Source organism: Eretmochelys imbricata, chromosome 2, assembly GCF_965152235.1.
Source record: "Eretmochelys imbricata isolate rEreImb1 chromosome 2, rEreImb1.hap1, whole genome shotgun sequence".
In the NCBI taxonomy this organism is placed as follows: Eukaryota; Metazoa; Chordata; order Testudines; family Cheloniidae; genus Eretmochelys; species Eretmochelys imbricata.
This window is the reverse complement of record NC_135573.1, coordinates 267,118,403-267,127,695: the sequence shown is the minus strand read 5'-3', so window position 1 is coordinate 267,127,695 and position 9,293 is coordinate 267,118,403. Positions and strand designations below refer to the sequence as shown.

Sequence of the window (9,293 nt, the reverse complement as noted above, 5' to 3'; positions counted from 1 at the left end):
CGAGTTGGGACCGCGGGGGCGGCCTGGGTTACTGGGCCGCTGGGGAGCTGGCTCTGGAGCTGTGCCCGACGGGCGCGAAGACACCTCCGGGCTGCAGCCGAACCGCCAGCAGAGCCAGGCGGAGGAGCAGCCGCGCCCGCGCCCCAGGCCCCGCACACGGGCGAGAAGCCCCACGCCTGCGCCCAGGGCGGGAAGAGCGTCGTCAAGCGGTGCGCACCGCGGGGAAGCCGCACCGGGTGCGAGAGGACCTTCATCCTGCGCTCCAACCTGGTGCCGCACCTGCCGGAGTGCCCAGGGCCGGAAGGGATTCATCCGCCACTCCCAGCTCCCGCGCCCCGGGGACGGGGAGCCCCCCTGCCGCTGCCTCAAGGGCAGCCACCAGCCGACCAACCTGGCCCCTCACCACTGGACTCACCTGGCGGAGGGGGCCCTGCCGTGCAGCCAGCCGGGCCGGGCCTTGCTGAGCCCCAGGGAGAGCTGGGAGCAATGTTCCCTCTAAACTTTTGACAGGCCGTGTGCGCAAAAAATCTCTTCTGTGCAAATGGCTGTGCGCGCGGTGTGTCGCCGTGTACGCGGGGTTTGGGATCTGTGTGTGCACGCACATGTGCACAGCTTGCAGGGCAGGGGGCCTAGGAGGGAAGCAGCCGACGCGGTCGGAGGCTGGCGGAGCCGGCTCCTGTTCAGCCAGGCCTGCATTCCTCTGGCAACACCAACAGGGTCCTAGGTGGGCAACTCTCAGCCAAGCACCGTACCTTACCCAGCAGCCAGACCGCGGCTCGGCTGAGCACCCGCACGGGCCTCTCTGCAAACTGGTGTGAGCACACGCATGGTCCTGTCCTGCTGCTCTGATTATTGCTTTGTACTGCAGAATCATCTGGTCCTAGGCCAGGGCCTAGGCGCTGTACAACACACAACAGAAAGGCCATCCCTGCCTCAATGAGCTTACTTCTAAGAGAGGAGAAAACAAACAGCTGCAGACAGACAGGTGGGGAGCACAGGGAAACAACGAGACAGTCCTGGTCAGCAGGATCAGCAGTGAGCTCGGCCCCCCACTGCCGAACCGAGCCGGTGTCAAGTTTCCTAGAGAGTTTTCCTCTCGCACAGTGTCAATACCTTCCATCTGTCTCTATCCTTTACCTCCTCTGTTGCAGCGAGCCACGCACACAGGCTGGGCGTCCCTAACTCCTCTCTCTCTCCTTCTGGCAGTTGTAAAGCCCTCATCACTGCAAACCCCACCCAAGGAAGGGCTCAGTCATAGTTTACCTGCATCGCACTCTGCCTGAGCTACCAAACATTAGCTAGGCGGGGGTGCTGCTCTTTCTCCTGGGCATGTGTCTTTGAGTCCTGTTGCTCTCTGGGAGGCTGGCTGTGCACTGCAGATGCATTAGGTCCTCCAGCTGGGCTCTCCGTGTGGGCACCATAGCACTTGTTTCACAACCTCTCTGCTGGCACCCTGCGCTTCTTTAGGTTTTGCTCACCTCACAACAAGCTACCTCAACTTGCTCAACAACCAAGCTAAAGCTACCTCAGCCCCCTTCTGTTCCCGGCATCTCTCCTTGCACATGTTCCTCTCTGTGGAGTCTTCTCTCAGCCAACGTGTCGCTAAAGAGCTGCTCCCAAACACAGCACAGGCTCGGCATCAGTCCTTACCAATGGAGGACATCCAGCCCCAGGACAATATACAGCTACCGTTTCCTGGTGTGGGTGCCATCTGCACAGGACCTGCTTGGTCCGGCCAGTTCATCTCCCCTACCCCTGCTAGGCAGGCATGTTAATCAACGGCCTCCTGTTGTTACAAGGCTGCTGTGGGAGACCCCCTCGGAGGCTAGCAGAGTGTTAGGGATCCAGCCCGCGGGCCGTAGTTTGCCCATCCCTGCCCTAGGAGTTTAACAGAGTGTTAGGGCATTTTCACTCACCCTTAGGACACAGGATGACAAGATGTCTCTTGGCTCCCAGCTATATGAACCTGTAATATCCAAATGCAATTGATGTCATCCATTTTACTGGGATCCTCTTCCATTTAGAATCCAAAAAGTCAGCGACAGAAGGACCTAGTTGAATCACATCATGTTTATCCCAGCGGACAACACAAAGCTGTTCCCCGTTCCATATTTTCCATGCCTTTGCCAGGCCAGTCTTCAGTGATTCCAGAGACAGGGCTTCCACTGCTGCTCTTGGGCAACCCCATGCGCTGGGTGTCCCTAAAGCTCCGACTGCCAGAAGCCGGGATTGAACAGCAGGGGATGGATCACTCAAAAATTGCCCTGTTCAGTTCACTCCCTCTGAAGCATCTGGCACTGGCCGCTGTCACAAGACAGGATACGGGGCTAGATGGACCACTGGTCTGACCCAGTGTGGCCGTTCTTATGTTCTTAAACTAGTCCCCAATGTAACAGACGTCAGTGGTAAGACGCTTGTGTCCCTAGAGCGTTGAGAAGCTATCGGGGGCAGCAATGAGTACCAGTTTTTTATGCAGACCTGGCCATGCAGCCTCTGCAGAGTCAAAGACCAACACAGGGTGGGTTCCCCCATCACGCTGCTGTTCACGTCTCACTAAGTTCTTGCCGTTTTCATGCTCTAGCTGTCCTGTAACATGGGGAGAGACACAGCCCAGGGATTAGGCCACTAGAAACAGCTGAGTTCCAGCCCTGGCGCTGACAGTGATACCTGGGGGCAAGTCACTTAACCACTCTGTACCTCCACTGCTTCCTCTGTGAAATGGGGGGTGAGGATATTAACCTTGGGGGAGAGATGTCATGAAGAGCCATTAGGGTTTGTACCATGTTACCGTGCTTGGCTCAGGTCGATGAGGGACAGGGAGGGTCAATTCCACTGAAATCCAAAGAGCTGCCTCAGTTTCTGGCTATAGATCATTTGGACCTGAATCTCTGCGGTTTCAGGAAGAGAGGGAATCTTCAGTGAAATTACTAAGCGGAACGGTGTTTCAAAACTTGACATTTTTGAATAACAGGGAGTCCACACTGTGTTTACAGGCAGAAAATGCAAAATAGTCATTATTATTATGAATCATTAATACTAATAACAACAAACAGACAAAATGATGCTTGTTACATGGCTGTTTGAGGGGTGCAAGGAAGGAATATTGCTTTACTTACCTCCCCCCACTTTATTTCTGGTACTAGACTGTTTGCTATGCCAACATTTCTGTGAGCACAGATTCATTTCTGGGTTTCAGAGTAGCAGCCGTGTTAGTATGTATTCGCAAAAAGAAAAGGAGTACTTGTGGCACCTTAGAGACTAACCAATTTATTTGAGCATAAGCTTCGTGAGCTACAGCTCACTGAATGCATCCGATGAAGTGAGCTGTAGCTCACAAAAGCTTATGTGCAAATAAATTGGTTAGTCTCTAAGGTGCCACAAGTCCTCCTTTCCATTTCTAGGTCTGACTCTAATGCCTCCCGTGGCAGAGGGCTGAAGTGAGGCGATGGAGCCTTTAGGACGGACCCTCTATATACTTGCTTTCCTAAGTTTAAGGCAGACACTTAGGGCCAGCTTCTGATCTCAGTTATGCCAATATAAATCTGCAGTGACTCCTCCTAAGTCATCAGTCAGACCCTGAGGTCAGAAATGCCCCTCGGTCCTGTATAAGCATGTAACTATTGGGCGGCATTTCCTTCTCGTGGTATGGGAGTGTGTGTGTCAGTCCAGTCTGGAATCTTTTGGGCTCTGTTTTTGCGCGTGATAATGGCCCCGAACATCTGTTGGTAATTCTCTAGTAACCTGAAAGCTCTTTGGCAGCTGTACTAGTTTATCTTAAGGCAGGACCCCCTGATCTTCCCTCAAAACAGAGACGTGAACAGAACTGCAAATGCACCCGCGGCATCCCAGAATTCAATGCCGTAGCCAGTTTGCATAATGGAAAATTGCTTTATCCCGGACCCCCTGCCTTTCCATTAGCTGTTTAATCTCCTTCTCGTCCTAACCCTGTTAAGCCCCTCCACTACAACTGAATTGTGTGGCAGCCATTTTGCATTGTCACACCAGCAGTGAACATATGACATTACAGCAAGCATGTGAACGTTCAAAATGGCTGCTGCTGGGGCCTGCTCCTTTTTCCAAATCTCTGGCCATTCCGAGCCCAAGCACTGTTTGTAGAGAGAGGATCTTCTTGCTGCTTACAAAGCCAAGGGAAGGCTGGGTGGAGGGGGGGAAGGGTCAGAGCTTTTGATCTCTGGGTTTAAAACTGGATGTAAATAAATATCATACGAACTCAAGTCAGGAATAAGGATGATCTGGTATTTGTGTATTTGGGGGGGGTTCTTCACTTCTTAAAGGATTATGTGTTGAGAAATGTATTGAATTGTATTTTAAATATATCTGTGTATATCTAACGTCACCTAATTTCTAATATTTAAATGTTGGTGAATAATCAAGTGGTTGTTTCTATGTTGGTCATTGATGTTAATGAATTTTACTGTAAATATATCCAGGAGATAAAACTGACCAGCTACTGCTTTAAAAGGGACTTTTTCCTCCCAGTGCCTCTGCCTGGGTTTCTTTTTAATGTTCCGGTGGAGCATAAGTAATGCAAAAACCATAACTAATCATGTGTGAATGTCAGGCAAGGGATCATTACGATTTATTTTATGCATGTGATAAAGGCAAATGCTTTAAATAAAAACCAAACCAGACCCAACACCCATGCTATGTTTGTCAAACTCTACGTTAAATTAAATCAAGTTTAGCAGTAGGACCCTCTCGTTCTTTTGCGTTAGCTGTTATGGATATAAAATGAATGTTTAAAAAGTGCAGTGTGCTTGTGTTTTATTTACAGATGGAGTTATTTACAGAAATATGAATGAATAAAGGAAACTGTTTGTTTTAAAAGCACAACATGTAATTAACCTGTGGAACTCACTGGCCCAAGATATCACAGAGCCTAAGAATCAAAACAGGGCTGTATATTAGCAAACATCCACAGCTATCTAAAGGCAGATTTTTTTATGAGGGTGATAAAAGATTGTGCTTCAGGGCATAACCCAACTATTACGGGTTTAGGACAAATTTTCCTCCATAGTATGGCCACATTTTTACATACTTGTCCATTACAGGGTTTCTCTCACTCTTCTCCAAAGTATCTGGCACTGGCCATTGTAGCAGAGAGGACGCACAAGTGGACGGACCATTGGTCTGAACAGGTATGGCAATTCCTGGGTTGAGTGTCTGGGAGAAATACTCTGTAGTAAATGGTTATACTAAAACCTCTGTCCATAGCTTGAAAGCGGATTGTTGGTCAGAACTGATTCCCCTCTGCCTCATGAGGCTTCCTTGTCCGTTTTCTGTTAGCGAACCCATCACCCGCTGGAATATATTTTCCACGTTCCGTATGTAATACATGGGAGTTGGGGAAGTTCAAAGACTGAGTCAAATTGTCAGGGGTTTTGAGCACCACAACTCACTTTGAAGGCAGCCAGCCCACTAGCCATGTATTTCTAGCACAACAGACCTGCTGGGATCTAGGCCCTATGAAGTGCTTTGTATTTGGAGCATTAATAATTATGGGCCACAGTTTTTGCTTGCCTAACACTAACTGCCTAGGGCCTGACTTCCAGCATTGCTCAGTGCTTGCCGCATTTCCCACACTCGGTACATTTACAGACGGTCTCCTGTATTCATTCCCCGGGGTTCGACAAGACTTGGTTTCCTACAGAACCCTTTCCCACTCGCCATATGAGGAATGGGCCTTTCTCTGGCATGGATTAGTTGGTGAATTTGAAGAAGTGGTTTCAGTCTGAACCTTTTGCCACATTCCCCACATTTATAAGGATTCACCATTGCGTGGCTTCCCTTTTCACATTCTGCAGCCTTTGGGTCCATTTCTCTTGCAGGGTTTCTCTGACGACTTTTTGGATTTCTTCTAACTCTTGCAGGCTTTCCCCCTCTCAGAGCTTCCCATAACGGTTTCACTGGCTCTCTCTGAGGCCATTTTGAGTAGGTCTAATTGTTCAGCACATTCCCTGTGGTGGTTCTTTGTTTTGGTTTGTTTATTTGGTGAACCTCTCATCTGCTGCAATAAAAAGAGGGTCAAGACATTATTATGGGAGGCATTGGTAATCCTAGAATCATAGAGATATAGGGCTGGAAGGGACCTCAAGTGGTATCTAGTCCAGCCCCTGGTGCTGAGGCAGGACCAAGTAAACCTAGTTCATCCATGACAGGTGATCTTAAAAACCTCCACTGATGGAGATTCCATAACCTCCCTTGGAAGCCTTTTCTGGTTCTTAATTATCCTTAGAGCTAAAAAGTTTTTCCTAATATCGAACCTAAATCTCCCTTGCAGCAGATTAAGCCGATTACTTCTTGTCCTACCTTCAGGAGACCTGAAGAACAATTACTCACTGTCCTCTTTATAACAGCCGTGAACATATTTAAAGACTTATCAGGTCCCCCTCAGTCTTCTTTTCTTAAGACTAAATATATCCTGTTTTTTAAAACCTTCCTTCACAGATCATGGGTTTTCTAAACCTTTGATAATTTTTGTTGCTCTCCTCTGGATTCTCTCCAGTTTGTCCACATCTTTCTTAAACTGTGGCACCCAAAACTGGACACAGTTCTCCAGCTGGTGTCTCTCCAGTGCTGAGGACAGCAGGACAATGGGTCTTACCTCTGACACTCCTGCTAATACACCCCAGAATGATATTAGACTAACCCCCACCACGCCTAGTCACCCCTGGCTCCCCCAGTACCCCTGTCCCCACTGGCTCCCCCAACACCCCCTGCTGTCCCCGCTTCTGAGGCTCCTGCCTCCCCCAAGCATGCTGCTAGGGACCCTAATGGGAAGTCAATGACTACTGCTCACCAGTGAAACAGCACACACTGAGCTGCAGAAAACAGGGCTGGTACCTAGTCTACCCGGTGGGCAACCTCCGATAGCCTTGGTCACCCTGCACACAAGTCTCTGGGACGAAAGAACCCCGAGGCTGCTCAGACTCACACCAGTGTGTTATGGGAAAAAGGCTACTTGTGAAAACCGCTGGACTGCAGTTTTGGAGGGACAGAGCGAGATTCACCCGCATCACTCCAGCTGGCTGCCTGCAGCCATGCCCTGCAGCCTGGTCCATGCTGGAGCATCCCGCCCTCCCAATGGGGCGAGAGTTACACCTGCCAATGCACAATAAACCTAGACCCCAAAACGTATGACGCCCCCTAATCTCGGGGGTTCTGTGCCCCCCCCCTCCAAGCCAGCAGCATTTGGGAGTCAACTGAGATTTTAGCATCCGTGTAAAAGGCTTTCGGAGCCCCAGTTTGGTCTCTCTAGGAAATCTCTGCAGTGTCACACACTGCCAGGAACGCGAGGGGAAAGACTTTTATTCCCCCTTCAGTGTGTCACTGCACAGAAGCAAACACACCAGCTTCCTACCTGAGCAGGGCCTCTGGGCATCTCACAGTCTGACTCCCCTTCACATCTGCCAGCTGCAGCTTTCGTTTCTCGGCTGGAACTCCCGGAGCTTTAGCGCTCCAGCATGCACCCCTGCTCCGGCTGCTGGAGGGAACAGGGGTGTGAACTAGAATCAGTGACTGACTGGGAGGGGAGACGACTGGAGCAAGGCTGCTTGGCTGGGGGTGATTGGTGAGTGGACCCCCTAGGAGAGTTAAAGGCTGAGGAAAGCAGGTGCAGCTTTTCTTTAATAATGAACCAGTGAGATCTTCCCCCTGTGGAAACACACCTTAGAGGGGCCTTTGTGGAGGAAACAGCCACTGAGATCCCCTTCCCCTCCCCCCACATCAGTCCACAGGGTGTGCCTTTCCCATGGAATAGGCTGGGGGGTTCGCTCCACAGCCCCACAGATTCTAGGGGATGCACATGAGGTCGGGGTCAGCTGCATGGAGTCCCTGCACCTGAATGGGACTTCAGCACATGCTTAAAGTTAAGCATGTCATGAATTGCTTTGCTGACGTAGGGCACAAATTCCTAACGCCCCCATCCCTCCACGGCTGCACATGGGCCCCGGGACATGGGGTTAGCATAGAATGGGGGGCGGGGGCCGTCTTGCTAAAATATTGGCAGCACCTCACTGCCTAGCTCCTGTTGCCATCTCACTTCTTAGAGCTGGATCAAAGTCCCGTTCGACTCTACGGCAAGAGTCCCTTTGAACGGAGCGGTGCTGGAACGGGCCCTTCGAGTGAAGGATTTCAGCAGCCCAGCTCACGTCGGTGTGATTTCTTTCCTGCATGGCCAGGTTTGGGGTAATGTTCTGTTCTTCACTATACCAGTCAGCCCTGATGTAGAGCTCCCCTTTCTGGAGCACAGCGTGCGCTGTTTGGCACAGTCCAGCTCGGTCTCGGCCCTTTTGACAGGTCAGGCAGCATTCAACCAGCTCTCCAGAAACGAGCAGGGCACGGGTGTGTTTGTGGCCAAATAACCCTGTTAGTCCGGACTCCTTGTTGTTTTTGTGGATACAGACTAACACGGCTACCCCTCTGATCCTCGGCATCCAAGACAGACGGCTATCCAATTCATTTCCTTTGCTCTTCAGACTTTGAAGCTGTCCTGCCTTGTTAGTTTTGTGATTCCAGTTCTTCTGAGGGAGCCAGTGCCAGATAGCAAGGGGGGCTGCTCTCTGCCTTGATTGCTCTAATTTAGGACTTGTCTACATGGCAGTCCAGACCACGTGGGTGTGAACTGTAGGGCGCTGTGATGTGTCGCACTTTAACTGCCTGTTGTGTTAATTTAGATGGAATAAAGAGGTCCAAAGGGTCCAAGGTGTCAGGGTGGCCCTCTCACTGTCCAGCATTAAACAAGGCTCAGGGCTTGGGGTGACACTGCCTTAAGGAAATCGTCCCCGAGAGAACTGCACAGATGTAGTAACAATGGTGCAAATGGCCCAGGCACTGGGTTAGTACGGAGTCAGGCTTAGGCCAGTGCCGCTTAATCTGCTAACAGAACCAAGTTCGTTCCACTGCGTTCGTTCCACTGGTTGGATTGGTCCAGCGCCTCTACGTGAGGGGATTGCCGTGGCTGAGCTACACGGATGTAGCTACAGCAGGGCCAATGTCCTTCGTGCAGACAGGGCCTAAGGGAAATCGCGCCTAAGGCTATGTCTACACTATGGAGCCTATGCCTGCTAGTGTAGACACAGCCTACGCCGACAGAAGGAGTTTATCTGCCAGTGTAGGAACAACACCGCCCTGAGGGATGTAGCCTTAACCGCCCTAAACTCCCCTCGCTGCAATTTAAGCCCATTGCTTCTTGTCCTATACTCGGAGCTTAAGAAAAACTATTTTTCTGCCTCGTCCTTGTAACAACCTTTTATGTACTTGAAAACGGTTAT

General features: G+C 50.7%; 1 long non-coding RNA gene across 1 annotated transcript; it reads right to left on the bottom strand.

Annotated features, from left to right (window-relative positions):
- Positions 1–4,570: 4,570 nt before the first annotated feature.
- On the bottom strand, positions 4,571–9,017 carry LOC144260085 (uncharacterized). Its single transcript, XR_013345000.1, has 2 exons — positions 7,382–9,017; positions 4,571–6,028 (listed from the first exon to the last, which is right to left on the bottom strand). It is a non-coding gene; the product is annotated as an uncharacterized LOC144260085 (long non-coding RNA).
- Positions 9,018–9,293: the final 276 nt, after the last annotated feature.